Genomic DNA, 18012 nt, shown 5'->3' on the forward strand with positions numbered 1-18012 from the left:
TTTTTGTTTTGTTTTGTTTTGGTTTGGATTTTGGGTCACACCCTGCAGCGCTCAGGAGTTCCTCCTGGCTCTACGCTCAAAAACCGCTCTGGCAGGCTCAGGGGACCATATGGGATGCCCAGATTCAAACCACCATCCTTCTGCTTGCAAGGCAAATGCCCTTCCTCCATGCTATCTCTGGTTGTGATCATATGATTATATGAGCCCCAGTGGAAATCTCCCCCAGCCCTTGGCTTGTCCCGCTTCTAAGTTACAGTCTAACCTGGGAAATGGAATAGGCCAGGCCAGTCATGCATATAAAAGAACATCATGGAAAGAACACAGAAGGCACATTTTACGGTACTTAAATGGAGAGAGAAAAATACTTGTATTTAAGAAACCAAGAACACTGCAAGGCATTCTTAGTCACTTTTGCCAGAAAACTACAAAAGAAGCAAATGGTCATAGGTGCAGCGTCTCTACAAATAATACCGATCTTTTGGCCCTGCATTAGTTTTTAATGTTCAGGAGTAGTAATATAGTTTTGTCTGTATTTTCATCTAGCAACAGTCCTCAAACTATGACCCGTGGGCCACATATTGTATTTATTCCCATTTTGTTTCTTCACTTCTAAATAAGATATATGCAGTATGCATAGAAATTTGTTCATAATTTTTGTTTTTACTATAATCTGGCCCTCCAACAGTCTGAAGGACAGTGAACTGGCCCCCTATTTAAAAAGTTTGAGGACCCCTGACTAGAGCATGAAAAGGGTTAACATTTGCCATTATGGTCTATTGTTGTGTTAAATAATTAACGATGGGGCTGGATGGCGGTGGATTTCTCTCTGCCACCCCAGTTCACGTGGCTCTGCAACCTCCATGCAGCCGGCGAGTTCCAGGCCCAGGTGAAATCACTCACTCACACGCAGCCATTAGGAAGCATCAGCTTTATTCATGCCCTATCCACCACATATGTGGCCTATATCATAACCTTTTAAGCATTCAGCCATTCTTAGCTAGCCCTGCATCTTATTTCCTGTTAGCCATCTTTCCTTTGGGCTCCATGCTGGTCAAAGACCAGAACACAGAAACCCAGAAGCCAGAGGGCACAGCAGCGCAGAAAGGGCAAGGAGCCAAAAAGGCCAAAAGCCAAAAGGGCCGAATTCCCTTGGTCCAACCCTTATCTAACATTTCCCAGACCCCTCCCAAGAATGGGAGGGGCTCGCAGGTAAAGTTACACCTACTATCCGGCTCCCAAGACCCCTCCCAGAAATGGGTGGGTCTTAGGGTCTCAAATAGGCACACCCACAGTCTATTAAAAAAAAAAAAAACAGCTCTGCAGTAGATAGAATTGTTTACTCTCAATTCCTATCCAAAATTGTATTTCAAAATAAAATCAGGGGCCAGAGCAATAGCACAGCAGGGAGGATATTTGCCAAGAATGCAACCTGGGTTCCACCTAGGTTTGATCCCTAGCTTCACATATGGCTCCCTGAGCCTGCCAGGAGTGATTTCTGAGTGCAGAGCCAGGTGTTAAAAAACCCCTGAGAAGGAAGAGGAATGCATGCTGGGAACAGGAGTAGAGGGAGGACAACACAGATGGTGGGAATGCCCCTCATTCATCACTACTATGTGCCTTAAATATTACTGTGAAAGATTTGTAATTCACTTTGCCCACAATAAAAAAAAAAAATAATCCTTAAAAAAAAAAAAAAAAAAAGAAAGGGGCCAGTGAGGTGGAGCTTGAGGTAAGGAGTCTGCCTTGCAAGCGCTAGCCAAGGAAGGACTGCGGTTCCATCCCCTGGCGTCCCATATGGTCCCCCCAAGCCAGGGGCAATTTCTGAGCATCAAATGGGTGTGGCCCAAAAACAAACAAACAAAAAAGTCAAAATGAAACCAAATTAAATTTATATAAATCCCATAGGTCTCTATTACAGTAAAAATACTTTCTAAAGACAAGGATAAAACTAGCAGCCTCCTTACCATTAATACATAATCAGTTCCTTCCAGTCAGTGTATTTTGCATGCATTTTAATCACCCATTATTTAAACCAGTGTTTCTCAACATTCATCCAATCATGGTTTACTTCTGACCTTGCTTTCTTCCCGCGGCTCTGCTGTCCTACCAGTTGGACCCTTAATCTGATACTGTGCACCCCCATTTATATTATTTTTGCCTGTGCCCCCTTGGGAATATTCTGGAGACCTCCAGAGTACCATAAAGCCTCTGAGAAACTCCAATTTCCTGGAGCAATAGTACAAGAGGTAAGGCACTTGCCTTGCAAATGGTGTATCTAGTTCTAGCCTCAGCACTCCATAGGATACCTGAGCCCACCAAGAGTGGTCCCACAGCTCAGACTCAGGTGTTAGCCTGGAGCACAACCAGATGTACCCCCCCCAAAAGAGAGAGAAATGCCAATTTTAAACCATGAAAATTTTAAGTGAACGTCAGGCATTGACACTTTTAATTTTATCCTGTATAAGATGGATTCTTTCACTTGTCTCTAACACAAATTCAATGTTGCTTCGTTGTGCATACATTCAAGGCCTTTCAATTATGTATAAGAGACTGTGGTAGGATCGCTATGCAATTAAAAATAAACAGAACATATTACTTTGTTCTGAGACACAGACACAAAAAACTTAAATTGGACCATTATAGCCTCTAAAGAAAAAATGTGAAGCACTTGGTTTTAGCTCAAATAAAAAGGAAAACAATCATGAAAAATCTCTGAATGAGGCAGTCTATTTTGGGGTGTGCGTAAGAAGTAAAATAGGTTTATTTAAGGAATACTAAAAGAGGGACAGACCTCATGAAGTGTAAAAGAAAGGAGTTGCATGGACCAAAGTTGGATCTGGGCAACTCGAAAGTGGAATGCTCAAGAGGTCATCTTTGAATTAGAAAAAGGGGCAACAGGAATATCTTGGATACAAAGAACAATTGCTGAAAGTGAAATCAAAGCGATGGACAGTGCTGAGCATGAAGCACCGAACAAGACAGCAAGAGCCACCTTGTGAACAAGTAAGAAATTTGAATAGTTCAGGTAGGAAAGAGGAGACACTTGCTGCTGAAAGATGGGGAAATTCTACAACTCAGATGATGTTTTAAAATCATCTTTGTCATCTGATTGCCATATCTAACAGAAGTTGGAGAAGGCTAGAGGGAGGAGGTCTTTGGAATAGTCCCCTGAAAGGTGCCAAAGTCTTGAACTAGGTAAAGTAGCCATCAGGAGGAAAGAAAGAAAGAGAAAGAAAGAAAGAAAGAAAGAAAAAGAAAGAAAGAAAGAAAGAAAGAAAGAAAGAAAGAAAGAAAGAAAGAAAGAAAGAAAGAAAGAAAGAAAGAAAGAAAGAAAAAGAAAGAGAAAGAAGAAAGAAGAAAGAAAGAGAAAGAAAGAAAAGAAAGAGAAAGAAAGAAAAGAAGAAAGAAGAAAGAAGAAAAGAAAGAAGAAAGAAAGAAAGAAAGGAAAGAAGAAAGAAGAGAGAGAAAGAGGAAAGAGAGAAAGAGGAAAGAGAGAAGAGAGAAAGAGAGGAAAGAGAGAAGAGAAAGGAGAGAGAAGAGAGAAAGAAGAAAGAAAAGAAAGAAAGAAGAAAGAAAGAAAGAAAAAGAAGAAAGAAAAGAAAAGAAAGAAGAAAAAGAAAGAAAGAAAGAAAGAAAGAAAGAAAGAAAAGAAAGAAAAGAAAGAAAGAAAGAAAGAAAGAAAGAAAGAAAGAAAGAAAGAAAGAAAGAAAGAAAGAAAGAAAGAAAGAAAGAAAGAAAGAAAAAATGACTTGAACACAGTCAAGCTTGCCTAAGATGATAAGACAAAGCAACTATCACAGAAACTGAGAATGAAGAACCTGAGAAGTCGCAGATGTCTAAGACAGACCTGAAGAGAGCTGGAGGAAGAAAGTGAAGGAAATTTAAAAGGAATGATGAATAAATCAGCTATTGAATGTTGAACTTAAACGTTTTTCTTAAGGGTAAGAGAGATAGCACAGTGGGTAGGGCACTTTCCTTGCACGCAGCTGAACCAGATTTGATCCCTGGCATCCCACATGGTCCCTGCCAAGAGTGATTTTCTGAGCATAGAGCCAGGAATAACTCCTGAGTGCTGCCAGGTGTGGCCCAAATAAAATAAAATACTTGCTATTAAAATTCCTTTTTCTTAAAACCCTAGATCTAAGTTCTCACTGTATCTATGTATGAAGGCATTATTTAGTCTCTCCAACCTTAAAATGTGGGTGCATATGAGAATGAGGGTATTAAGAGATTATGAAGAGCTGATGTGGGTTTTTTTGGGGGGCAGAGAAGAGGGGACCACATCTGTGTTCAGGGTTTTTTTTTTCCTGGTGCTCTGTTCAGGTAACACTCCTAGTGGGCACTGCAGGGACCGTATGGGGTTTTATACCTCTTCTCATATCAGAATTCTCTTCTCATAACCTGCACCACTGTCTCACTCGCCCCATGATAAGATGTTTCAAGCCCATTTCTGCTATTATTTTAGAAACATAAGTGTTTGTGGCGGTGTTTGGCCCCGAAGTAAATTTAGCTGGCAACTTAAAACAGAAAGCAGTAAAAACAAAATAAAACAAAACAAAAAAACAGAAAGTAATGGGAAATCAAAAGCTGACTCTACTTTCTGCTTGCTAAAAGCACAAAAGATGGTACAATATGCAAAGTTGACATGCCGTTTTCATAAAGGATTAACCATTTTCCCTCTTCTTTTTCCCCCACATACTTTCTCATTCTTTTCACTTTCCTCTCCTGTTTCTTCCCATTTTCCCTTACTTAGGCTTATATAGCTTTGCTGTTTTCCCTCTGATCAGCCTTTCTTTCCCCCTTTTCACAATCCTCTAAATTGCTATTTTTCTCCCTTTCATACCTTATTCACATCCAGGGAAAGCAAACATTAGTAGAATCATAATCCCTTGGCCTACTGAATTAGGAGTGCATGTAGATTTAAAAATGAGTCCATCAGTCTCATTTCTAGTTGCAAGCCAGAAAAAAGTCCTCCCTTCGATAAAGAATGCGTCACTGTTCCTTCTAACCTTGTCAGATAGATCCACATTAAAACTACTCGAGAGTGCTCACAGAACGCCCTGTCCCCTCGCAAACCTCTCAGAAATTTGAAAAAACTTTACTTTTTCTACTTTTAAAGTAAAATTATGGAGAGAGACACATTTCAAAGGTATTGTCTATATAAAAGACTTAGCAGATCAGATGTAGCCCCAGATAAGCCTTTGTCTCTGGGTGGGGGGTCCCTCTCTCCTTTCTTGACTCTCCATCGCTAACTGTTTTAGTCTTTGGGCTCTTAAACTGTGACCCCAAACAATAGGCTTATTTATCCTATGGTATTTTTTTTTTCAAGATGGGAAAAGAAAAGAAACAAAAGATAGAAATTCAAGAAAGGAAGAGGGGGGAAGAAAACAATACACACTGTGAGTGGGGAGCCTGTCCGTCTTTCTTTTTCAGCTTCCCCTTAACTATTACAAATCAAATTCCTGGGAATCCTAAGGAGCCTGGTTCATTCTCTGTTTATGAAATTTGGGCCAAAAAAATAAGAGAAAGGGAGGGCCATTACAGAAAACTTGAATGTGGAATTTAACAAGGAGCGCTACTGAACATTGCAGAGACCAGGGATGAAGTGGTTAGAATATTGTATGAATGAATTTAAAATGAATTGAAAACCCAAATTTAGTTTCTTCTTTATTTCTTTTCTTTCTTTCTTTCTTTCTTTCTTTCTTTCTTTCTTTCTTTCTTTCTTTCTTTCTTTCTTTCTTTCTTTCTTTCTTTCTTTCTTTCTTTCTTTCTTTCTTTCTTTCTTTCTTTCTTTCTTTCTTTCTTTCTTTTTCTTTCTTTCTTTCTTTCTTTTCTTTCTTTCTTTTTTCTTTCTTTCTGTGCCCTTTTCTCTCCTGCTTTTGTCTTTTTTTTTTCCTTACTTTCGCCCTTCCTATTGAACACTTCTTCTTCCCCTCATTATTTGCCCTCTGGTTCTCTCCCGTCATGTCTAATTCTCTTCTCATTTTCTCAATCTTGTGCTCATCTGTTTCCCCCTTTCTCAGGGGGAGTGGATGTGATAAAGAAAAAATAAACAGTCAAAGAAAAAGCATATGGAAAAGATATGTAAGCAAATATCAAGGTAACCATTTCTTATTAATAAAATTAATTTAAGCTTCTGTAGATATAAAGATATAGCTAGCTCTAAGTAGATGACTTTCACACACACACACACACAAAAAAAAGAAACAATTCCATGGATTGAATCTTGTACTTATTTTAATAAAAATTTTCTATTCAAAAATAATTCATGAAAGGCAATGTTTTGGTTATTTTACAAGTAAAATGAATCAAAGATCCAAGAAAAATAGTTTCTGAATAATGCATTTGGTTATTCACAGAAAGTTCTCTCTTCTGTGAATAGCAACTTAAAATATTGATTTAATCATTTAACATTGAATCCTATTATTTATTATAGTAACAACCAAAGTAGAAGAAATGTGGAACGGTTTTGTGGTGGTTTCTGCTCTGAAATCTGTCATGGGTCAATGTATCAGGATAGGCAGAAGAGTACTGGAGAGAATAACTTTTTCCTGCTTTTGATTTGTTCTTGTTGTTTTCTGGGGTCACACCCGGCAACGCTCAGGGGTTATTCCTGGTTTTATGCTCAGAAATCACCCCTGGCAGGCTCGAGGGACCATATGGGATGCTGGGATTCAAACCACCATCCTTCAGCATGGAAGGCAAATGCCCTACGTCCGTGCTATCTCTCCGGCCCTTACTCCTGCTTTTGCAAGGAATTCTTTTCATTCTCTTTCACCCTCTAGCTCCTCCTCACACTCCTGTTTTCTCAGATTCGCCAGCAGAGCTAAGGCCCTTAGGTCATCCCATATGGTCCCCCGTGCCTGCCAGGAGCTATTTCTCAGCAGACAGCCAGGAGTAACCCCTGAGCACTGCCGGGTGTGACCCAAAAAAACAAAAAAAAAACCAAAAAAGAAAATGGTACAAATGTTTATCTACAGGCCATACATATAGTCTGTATAGTTTATTGAGGGGACCCACCCGCATGCACCCCGGACCAGAGCTCAACACCAGAGGAAAATGTGAATGAAAAGTGTCTGCTCAATAGCGCCACAATGTCCACATCCACTCCTTAGTCTGTGTCTCTGCTCTGGTCATTTTCTTCCCTGACTCGAAGAGCTTTCTTTATGGAGGTGGAGGGCAGCGCAGTGGTGTTGTTCTAGGTGGTACATGCTAGTCTGTCCATCTAGCAGTAAATGTCAAAGCCCTGGCATCACTCAATGTCTTATGGAGTTCAGAGAGATTAGTTTCTTTGAAAATGATCAATTCTCTTTCGGGAGGGTAGGGAGTGTTAGGTTTTGGGGCCACACCTCAAGGCTACTTCCTGCTCTGGGCTTCAGGGTGACGCTCACTGGAACCCAGGATCACGTAACCCAACCAGGATTTATCACATGCAAGGCAAGTGCCTTCCTTAACTCATGTACTTTCTCTTCAGCCCCAAAACCTAATTCTTTTTGATGACTTTTACAACATGCGATATATTATCCTAAAATTATGAAATGTCAGATACAGAGAGATAGCTCAATGGATTAAGCATGTGCTCTGTGTGCGAGAGGCCCAAGATCATTGTCTCATACTGCATGATCCACCTAATACTACTTGGTTTGGCCCAAAAACCAAAGGGAAAAATATTCCAAACACTGGTCTTACTAAGAAAAATTGGAGGCCAGAGAGATAGCATGAAGGTAAGTCATTTGGTCGGTGGTTCAAATCCTGGCATCCCACATGGTCCCAAGTGCCTGCCAGGAGCGATATCTGAGTGTAGAGCCAGGAGTAACCCCTGAGCACTGCCGGGTGTGAACCAACCCCCCCCCCAAATTGAAGAAGGAAAACGCCAACCAGGCCAGTGGTTCAATGCAAGGACCCAAGGCTGTGGTGCCTGATGATTTTAGGTTGTCAATGCAGGTTGGGGCCCTTCAGAGCTATACCCAGCGATGCCTGAGAGGGGACCTTGTGGGGGACCATGCCAGATTGAACCAGGGTCAGGCACATGCAAGGCATGTTCCTTCAAATACACATGAAGTCTGTACCAGTTCTCCAGGTCCCACACTACATAGAAATCTTCCTTTTTGAAATTTTAGAAATGACTGCCAAATATTTACATTGTACATTGTTGATAATATGGAGGGGAAGAAACTCCAGGACCAAAGGTGGTTGGTTCGAATCCCGGTGTCCCATATGGTCCCCCGTGCCTGCCAGGAGCTATTTCTGAGCAGACAGCCAGGAGTAACCCCTGAGCACTGTCGGGTGTGGCCCAAAAACAAAACAAAACAAAAAAAAGAAAAAAAGAAATCAAGTTAGCAGGTTACAAACTTGCAAATCATTCAATAGACATTTAAGGAAAGAAAATTATTTAACTAGAACATCTTAAATTGTTAGGTTTTACTTGAGAAGTCGTTCTTATGAAAAAAATATTTACTTATAAGATGATTAAAAAAACTAGGAACCTTGGACAAAGCAAAATCTCCATGCAATGAGTGTATGCTTTGCAGATGGGAGGCCCAGGTTCAATTCCTAGCATTCCATGGTCCCCCTATCATGAGGGAGTCACCCCCAAGCACAGAGCTGTGAGAAGTCTCTTAGCCCCAGCCAAAAAAATAAATTGGGGCAAGGATATGCCTCAAATGGTAGAGTACATGCCTTGCACATGGAACATCTAAATTTCAATCACTAGTATCTCTTGTCCCTTTAGCATCACTGAGTATGGCCCTAGTGGCCCACAGACACAATGGGAGTAGCCTCCAATTTTTGAAAATCAAGAAATTTGGTGTCCCTTAGATATAGCTTCAATTTCTAGATTTAAAAAAGGACGTCTTGGGATGGAGTGAAAAGAAAGCAGGTAGAGCACTTGTCTTGTGACTTGTAACTGTCTTGGTTAAAATTCTTGGCACCACATATGGCCCCCTGAACCTCCTGCGTGTTCATTGAGTCTAAGACCAGGAGTAAGCCCTGAACACTACCAGGAGTGGCTCAAAAACAAAACTTGTAAGGACATCGTCTCTGCCTAAAGAATTCTTATTGTGGGGGCCAAAGCAATGGCGCAGCGGTAGGGCGTTTTCCTTGCATGCTGCTGATTCAGGACGGACTGCGGTTCAATCCCCCAGCATCCCTGAGCCTGCCCGGGTGATTTCTGAGCACATAGCCAGGAGTAACCCCTGAGCATCACTGGGTGTGGCCCAAAAACCAAAAAAGACTATTATTGTTATATTGAAAGTTATATAGTAATTATAATCTTTATTTTAATCACTTAGCTTATGTTTCAGTTTTTGTTTTATTTATTTATTTATTTATTTATTTTTGGTTTTTGGGTCACACCTGCCAACGCTCAGGGGCTACTCCTGGCTCTACACTCAGAAATCGCCCCTGGCAGGCTCAGGGGATCCTATGGGATGCCGGGATTCCAACCACTGTCCTTCTGCATGCAAGGCAAACGCTCTGCCTCCATGCTATCTCTCCGGCCCCTCAGTTTTTGTTTTATCTTAGTAATACTATAGACGTGTTCTATATTTCAAACTTTCTAATTAATTAATATGACTTCATTGTTTTATCAGATAAAAAACAACGACTAGACTACAAAACAAAGCTCAAGAAATAATAGGAAGTGCAAGAGAAAAACAAAGCTGTGTTTTTTGAGACAGAAATAAAGGCTACTTTGAAACACCAATATCTTAATTTGTGTCCATCTGTTTATTAAATCTTAATGACTGGAATAGTGGATATTCAAGTAAAGAACCATGTAGAACCTATATGTTCTTCAGGTCATAAACTGTTTATCTGTAAGAATTATTTTCATTGGGACAGGCGAGGTGGCGCTAGAGGTGAGCTGTCTGCCTTGCAAGCGCTAGCCAAGGAAAGATCACGACCACGGTTCAATCCCCCAGCATCCCATATGATCCCCCCAAGCCAGGGGCAATTTCTGAGTGCTTAGCCAGGAGTAACTCCTGAGCATCAAACGGGTGTGGCCCCCCCCCCAAAAAAAAAGAATTATTTTCTTTAGGGCTGTCCCTAAGTCTATTACTTGCTCCCTTTGACTTATTGTTTTCCTTTAGACATTCACCAATAGTGTGTTATTTCTATGGTAGGTCACCAATGGGTCCTGGAAGATGGGTGCCATTGTCCCTCTATCTCTGCTTTCTACATTTATATTAATTTCTGTGGACGTCCAGGTGGCTGAGACACACCCAGAATTGTTCAGGGTTTACTTCTGGCTCTATCTTTAGGGATGACTCCAAGTAGTGCCCAGTGGACCATCTGCAGTGTGGGCGTTCTGCATTTCAAAAATCCCCATGTTTGGAGCTGAAGAGATGGGAAAGAATCGAAGCATTTGCATGCAGACTACCCCAGTTCAATTCCTGGCATCACATATGGTTCCATGAATACTGGCAGGACTGATTCCTGCATACTTAGGAGAAATAACATGAACCATTGGATGTTGCTTAAAGACCTAATCCCTCCCAATCCCTAAGCTTTAAAATATTGGGGCCGGGTGGTGGCGCTGGAGGTAAGGTGCCTGCCTTGCCTGCGCTAGCCTAGGACGGACCGAGGTTCGATCCCCCGGCGTCCCATATGGTCCCCCAAGAAGCCAGGAGCAACTTCTGAGCGCATAGCCAGGAGTAACCCCTGAGCGTCACAGGGTGTGGCCCAAAAACCAAATATATATATAAGAATGGATTAAGGAATGCAGCTTGGTGATCTAGTGCCTACATGGGTGTCAAATTTTATTCCTGGCACCACTGACGTTACAGAGTACTATTTTCCCAGGCCATAACAAGTATGAAAACTCCAGTGAGTGTGACCCCTGCCACACCTCAACCTAGCATACAAGCAGCCACAATCAATTGTGTGACCTCTAACTGCACCACACCTGAACATCAAAATAGTAGCTACAACAGAAAGGAAAGGGGGAGCGTAAAATAAAAAGGAAACATAGAGGGGCTGGAGGGATAGAGAATAAGATACTTGCATTTGCACACAACCAACCCAGGTTCAATTCGCAGCACCACAACTGGCTCTTCAAGCACTGCCTGGAGTGATCCCTGAGTTCAGAGCCAGGAGCAAGCCCTGAGTATCTCTGGGTGTGGCACCAAAACAAATATAGAAGAGATATAAACTGTAAGGAAAGGTCAGTGTTTCCAAAAGCCCTCTCTTCATAAAACTTCACTGAATCTACATTATCATGCATGTGTTCTTAATCTTCATGAAGGGATGTTATTTCTTTCCTTTTTTTTTTTTTTTTTTTGGTTTTTCGGCCACACTCGTTTGATACTCAGGGGTTACTCCTGGCTAAGCGCTCAGAAATCGCCCCTGGCTTGGGGGGACCATATGGGACGCTGGGGGATCGAACCACGGTCCTTCCTTGGCTAGCGCTTGCGAGGCAGACACCTTACCTCTAGAGCCACCTCGCCGGCCCCTTATTTCTTTTCATTTTAACAGAAAGATGGTGGAGATCTTTCTGCTAAAGAAAAAAGAACTGATGTGGAGCATTTTTTGATTTTCATTTTTCTGATCACTAATATCAGGGAATAATTGCAAATCAAAACAACAATGAGGTACCATCTCATGCCACAGAGATTGGCATACATCACAAACAATAACAATCAGTGCTAGCGGGAATGTGGGGAGAAAGGAACTCTTATTCATTGCTGGTGGGAATGCCGTCTAGTCCAGCTTTGATGGAAAACAATATGGAGATTCTTAAAAAAAAAAAACAAAAAACTGGAATTTAAGGCTGGAGAGAGAGCATGGACGTAGAGCATTTGCCTTGCATGCAGAAGGACAGTGGTTCAAATCCCAGCATTGCAAATCGTCCCGAGCCTGCCAGGAGCGATTTCTGAGCATAGAGCCAGGAGTAACTCCTGAGTGCTGCCAGGTGTGACCCCCCCCAAAAAAAAACCTGGAAATTGACCTCCCATATAATCCAGCTATACCACTCCTAGGGATATACCCTAGGAACACAAATTTACAATTCAAAAATCCCTTCCTCGGGGCCAGAAAGATAGCACAGCAGCGTTTGCCTTGCAAACAGCTGACCCAGGACCCAAGGTGGTCGGTTTGAATCCCGGCGTCCCATATGGTCCCCGTGCCTGCCAAGAGCTATTTCTGAGCAGATAGCCAGGGGTATTATTTTTATGACTGAAACTCAACTTCATGTTTGTAATCATAGTGTTTAAATAAAGGTATTGAAAAAGAAAAGAAATAAAGAAGGAAGATCGAAAAAGAAAGAAAGAAGAAAGAAAGAAAGAAAGAAAGAAAGAAAGAAAGAAAGAAAGAAAGAAAGAAAGAAAGAAAGAAAGAAAGAAAGAAAGAGAAAGAAAGAAAGAAAAGAAAGAAAGAAAGAAAGAAGAAAGAAAGAAAAAGAGAGAGAAAGAAAGAAGAAAGGAAAAAAAGGAAGGAAGGAAGGGAGGGAGGGAAGAAGGGAGGGAGGGAGGGAGGAGGAAGAAAAGAAAGAAGAAAGAAAGAAAGAAAGAAAGAAAGAAAGAAAGAAAGGAAGGAAGGAAGGAAGGAAGGAAGGAAGGAAGGAAGGAAGGAAGGAAGGAAGGAAGGAAGGAAGGAAGGAAGGAAGGAAGGAAGGAAGGAAGGAAGGAAGGAAGGAAGGAAGAAAGAAAGAAAGAAAGAAAGAAAGAAAGAAAGAAAGAAAGAAAGAAAGAAAGAAAGAAAGAAAGAAAGAGAAAGAAGAAAGAAAAAGAAAACTTAGAAAGTTTACTTGTTTCTGCTGGAGAGTATTTGCCTTGCGTATGGCTGACTTGAACTCAATTCCTGCACTTCATACAAGTACTGCCAGGTTGGACCTCAGCACAGAGTAAGCCCTAAGTACTACCCGAGCACCCAAAACAAACAAAAACTAAGTTTACTTCTTCAAAGCCATAAAAAAATTGATACACGTCAGATTTCACACCGATCTTGCTGGTATTTGTACCATGAGCTGTGACAAGGAATGTGTCACTCTTCTGTCTTCCCCTCCCTGTCCCGCAGATATGCTAGCAACTAAATTCATTGAACTCTTGAGCACATGAAATGTGGCTAGTGTAACTAAGAAATAAAAAATTTTATTTCTTTACATCAAAAAAAAAAACCCTTGTGTAGAATATTCTTCCATGATGCAGGGGATGGTGGAGATCAACATAGCAGGCTAGGCACATGCGTAGCATAGCATGTACTGCCAAATATGACAGGGTTTTATCCTTGGCACCCTATGTCCTCTCAAGCATCACAGGGCATAGCCCTGGATACCTCTGGGCAGTGCTGGCATCGCTATGTGTGACCCTGACTGTCCTTGGACCCTCACTTTGAACTGTCAGTCAGATTGGATGAGTGTTGCAGGAAATGACCCCATACCACCTGAGCACATCTCAGGAAACTCTATACTCCCACCCACAAAGAAAATGTCTTTTTTTGGGGGGCCACATCCAGTTACTCCTGGCTCTCTGCTCAGAAATCGCTCCTGGCTGGTATGGGGGACTGGGATTCGAACCACCATTTGTCCTGAATGGCTGCGTGCAAGGCAAACGCCCAGCTGCTTTGCTATCTCTCCGGCCCCCACAAAAATGTCTTTTTATTTCTCTTCAACGATGGGAAATTTAGCAACTAAGCTGAAGTCTAAAACACAAACCATATTTTGAAGTATTTGTGTAAAAGTAACAGATGTTTCCATTTTATAGATTGTTCAAATATTACCGTGCTTTTTGGTGTGTTGCTTGGCGTGGGTTAAATCTGTAAATTCATTCTACACTCATGTCTTTTTAATTTTTCTTACAGAATAGACTGAATGATGCTTTTCAAATGATACAGAATGCTGACATACTTCCAGTGAACAGCGCTGCACTAGTTGTAGTCTTCTGGCCATCAGCCCAGAGGATTCCTGACTTCCTTTTTATTCATGTCGAAGAAGAAATTTCTTTCCCACCTTCACAATCAGGAATAAAGTCGTGTTCCAAGAAACCAAGACAAGATCATCATCAGAGCTATTTTAAGCACGAACTATTTAGAATGGCCGTTTTTAATTTGCAAATAAATCTCTCATTATAGGAATTGCTTTTCTGGAAGTGGTCATCTACAGCAAATTTATTCTGGAGAAGAAAGTCATAGCTATGACTAGCTTGTTTAACAGTAGAATCCTTCAAAATGCAGTACCAAGGCTGGAGACATAGCTCAATAGGAGAGAATGTATGCTTTGCATTCTGGGACATGTGGATTTGATCCCCAGTATCAGAGAAATTAACCCTGAGCCCAGCTGGGTCCTGTGCTCAATCTAGCGTAGTCCAAAGCCAAAAGCCAAACAGAATTTCAGTGCCAGGACCCAGAGAGATAGTAGAGTAGGCAAGGCACTTGCCTCGTGTGCTATGGGTCCTCAATCTCTGTCAGGAGCAATCCCTGAGTGCAGACACAGGAATAAGCCCTGAGTCCAGACTAACCCACCAGAAAATTCAATGCCAAACCTCATCAAACACAAGTGACTGTGGAACAACATGATCCTTGCCACATCATGGTCCATGAATAACCACTTTGTAAAATAGAAGTATAGTAAAGTTAAAACATTCTTATCAGATGACATCAAACCATTCCACCTAGGTATTTGTTAAAGAAAAATAACATGAGCCAGAGAGATGGCACAGTAGTAGGGCGTTTGCCTTGCATGCAGAAGGACAGTGGTTGGAATCCCAGCATCCCATATGGTCCCCTAGGCCTGCCAGGGGCTATTTCTGAGCACAGAGCCAGGAGTAACCCCTGAGTGCTGCCAGGTGTGACAAAATAAATAAATAAATAAATAAATACATAAATAAAAATAAAATAACATGTTCACAGCATGGGGTAAGATATGTACTTAAAACAAATCTTGCGTGTCGATGATCATAGGAGTTTTACTACTAGTAAAAAGCTACAAACAAGGCCAATTATCCCAAACATCTGTGAATTTACTTATGATGGTATATTCATAAAACAATATACTTAGCAACAAAATAGATTCAAATGCGAGACAGCAAAGACTACCGGAGGAAGGAATAATAGCTGCCTCTTTGTCGGAGTTTCTTATAACTAGTCTGTTACTTGAGAGATTCTTATATCTTTTCATACATTGAGCTGATTTAAAGTCTGCAACGCAGAAAATCTCTGTGACTCATTGAAAGCAAGGAAACCTGCCCTAGCTGAGTGAAAAAGCAGCATGATTCCTGAAAAGGAAACATATGGCACGGAAATATTAAAGTACAACGTCAAAAGTATATAAAGCACTGGAAGAACTTTACGAGAAAAATAAATATACAACCCCCTGAAAACATGGGACGAAAAGGCCAACAGAAACTTCCTCCAAGAGGCGAATGCTTTCCATCACGTTTTCGCAAAATGCAAACCAAACCATGTGCGTAGTTTGCGTCATGATTTCTCCCACCCCTAATTCTACTATTGAGGACTTGTTCTTTTTAAGTAGATTTTATAGAGGAGCGGGGGCTGGAGAGATAGGACAATGGGTATTCTTTGCCTTGAAAGTGGCCGGTCCATGGGGCCGGAGAGATAGCACAGCGGCGTTTGCCTTGCAAGCAGCCGATCCAGGACCAAAGGTGGTTGGTTCGAATCCCGGTGTCCCATAGGGTCCCCCGTGCCTGCCAGGAGCTATTTCTGAGCAGACAGCCAGGAGTAACCCCTGAGCGCCGCCGGGTGTGGCCCAAAAACAAAAACAAAAACAAACAAACAAAAAACCCAAAAAGTTTAAATTCCAAAACATGGCTTGAATATTTCTCCTAAAAGCTACTTTGAGAAAAAGAGAGAAATGCTATTTGCTTGTCAGCGACCCCCAAAAGACTGCCGTGGTGTTCAATCTCTGATTAAAAAAATCATTTCCTTTTGGTTGGGCTTGGTTTTGGCTATGAGCCACACGGCCAGGTGGTGCCAAGGATCTAACTCGCAGTATTCGCTATTATTCGCTTACCGAATAATCGCAATAAAAATCGCATTAGTAAGAAAAAATCGCATTAAACATTCGCATACCCCGAGCAGTTACGTTCGGGGGATGCAAATGTTTAATGTGATTTTTTGCGATTTTTTTTCTTACTAATGCAAATTTTTATTGCGAATATTCGGGAAGCAAAATCCCTTATGCGGCCCTGCCTCACCCCCACTTTGCCTCCTGCGGCCCCCAGGTAAATTGAGTTTGAGACCCCTGGTGTAGCCCATCTCCTCCTTCCCCGCCCAAGCACAATCTGAGTGCAAATGCCTACTCTCAATCTATTTGAGTGTATCAATGCAAACATTAGGATTTTTCATGAAAAAGATGTTTTTTTTTTTGAGTTCTAGATATCAATTTTTGATGAAGATTTACAAATACCTGCTACATATGATCTGTGAATTTTTATAGAAGCTTTCTTTCTCAGGCTAACTTTTGTATTGTTTCCTTTGGTATTTTCCAGTTTCCTTTAAACCATGTTGAAGCAAACAACCATCATTAAGAAATTATTTATAGGACCAGAGTGGAGGTGCAAGTGGTACGGCTTTTGCCTTGCACACGGCTGACCTAGGACAAACCGCAGTTTGATTCCCCGGCGTCCCATATGGTCCCCCAAGCCAGGAGCGACTTTTGAGCGCATAACCAGGAGTCACCCCTGAGCATCATAGGGTGTGGCCCCAAAAGAAAAAATATATATTTATGAGATGGACTATGCAAAAATCAAACATTCAACAAAGTTCGAGCTTTTCTTTGACCCTTTCATCCTCTTAACTTCACTTCCACTGTCTGTTTCATTCATTCATTCATTGACTCATCCAACAAACATTTGGGGACCCTCTGCATATCAGGTACTAGATTCTAAAATTCTAAGAAACTGAAAATAAGGATAATGAATAATATACCATTCTTGTATAAATATGGCAGGTCATAAATAAATACAACAAAAAGTAAAGTTGGACAAAGGAAGTGCTGTGGTGGGCGTGGGGGACATTTTTATTTTACCACCGGGGACAGACATATCAATGAAGACCTAAAGGAAGCGAGGCAGAACAGGCAAGCAGAGACTGGATACTGAGGCAGAAAAATCCTCTCTGAAGGAGAAGTTCTGGGGACATGAGAATCGCAGCAAAGATACTGATGGAACTTGGCACGGAATGAGGATGGGAGAGGTGAGGCCAGGAGACAAGTTGGCTATTCAGCAGAGCAGCGGTGTGTACTGACTTTTATTTTACATGGTGGTGCTCAGGGGTCACTCCTGGCTGTCTGCTCAGAAATTGCTCCTGGAAGCACGGGGGACCCTATGGGACACCGGGATTCGAACCAACCACCTTTGGTCCTGGATCGGCTGCTTGCAAGGCAAACGCCGCTGTGCTAGCTCTCCGGGCCCGCATTTTACTTTGATATGAGAACTTTGTCTTTGGAACACCCCGTGCCATACCCACTCTCGAGCCCCCTCGACAGAGGCTGCCAGAATCTTCATATGAGGTGGGGGCCAGAGCAGCAAAGTCCTTGCTATACGACGTTGGCCTGGGAAACGCGACCTCGTCTAAATCACAGAAATAATCACCTGCAGGCCTACAACTCAAATCCTCCTGCTTTTTTTTTCCTTTTCATCTATTTTATAGTTTGCTCGCTTGGGGATTCTGGGAATGATTCCTTCCCCTCACCGGGGATATTTTTAAATATCTGCCACAGGCTCAACGACCTTTTAAAAGGAAAGATAGCTTTTGTTTATTGATTAGGTTACACCTGGGAGTGCTCAGGGGCTACTGTGTGTGTGTGTGTGTGTGTGTGTGTGTGTGTGTGTGTGTGTGTGTGTGTGTGTGTGTGTGTGTGATTTCCAGAGGTGCTTGCAATAAACTTGGGCATCCTGCAGGCAAAGCACACACGGGGTTATCTCCCAGGACCCTAGAAAATGTCTTGAGGAGATAAGACTAATGTTTGTATATGACTTTACAGAAGAATTCCCACTATTTTGAGATCAGCAGCTACTATCTCCGACCGATAAGCCCTTCATTTTATAGGTAGAGTCAGGG

The 18012-nt window shown here is 41.8% G+C and overlaps 1 long non-coding RNA gene across 1 annotated transcript; it reads left to right on the top strand.

Moving 5' to 3' along the window:
* The first annotated feature begins 5985 nt into the window (after nt 1-5985).
* LOC126004147 (uncharacterized) lies at nt 5986-9705 on the top strand. Its single transcript, XR_007493844.1, has 2 exons — nt 5986-6100; nt 9591-9705. It is a non-coding gene; the product is annotated as an uncharacterized LOC126004147 (long non-coding RNA).
* Nucleotides 9706-18012: the final 8307 nt, after the last annotated feature.

The sequence above is a fragment of the Suncus etruscus genome, chromosome 3, assembly GCF_024139225.1.
Source record: "Suncus etruscus isolate mSunEtr1 chromosome 3, mSunEtr1.pri.cur, whole genome shotgun sequence".
In the NCBI taxonomy this organism is placed as follows: Eukaryota; Metazoa; Chordata; class Mammalia; order Eulipotyphla; family Soricidae; genus Suncus; species Suncus etruscus.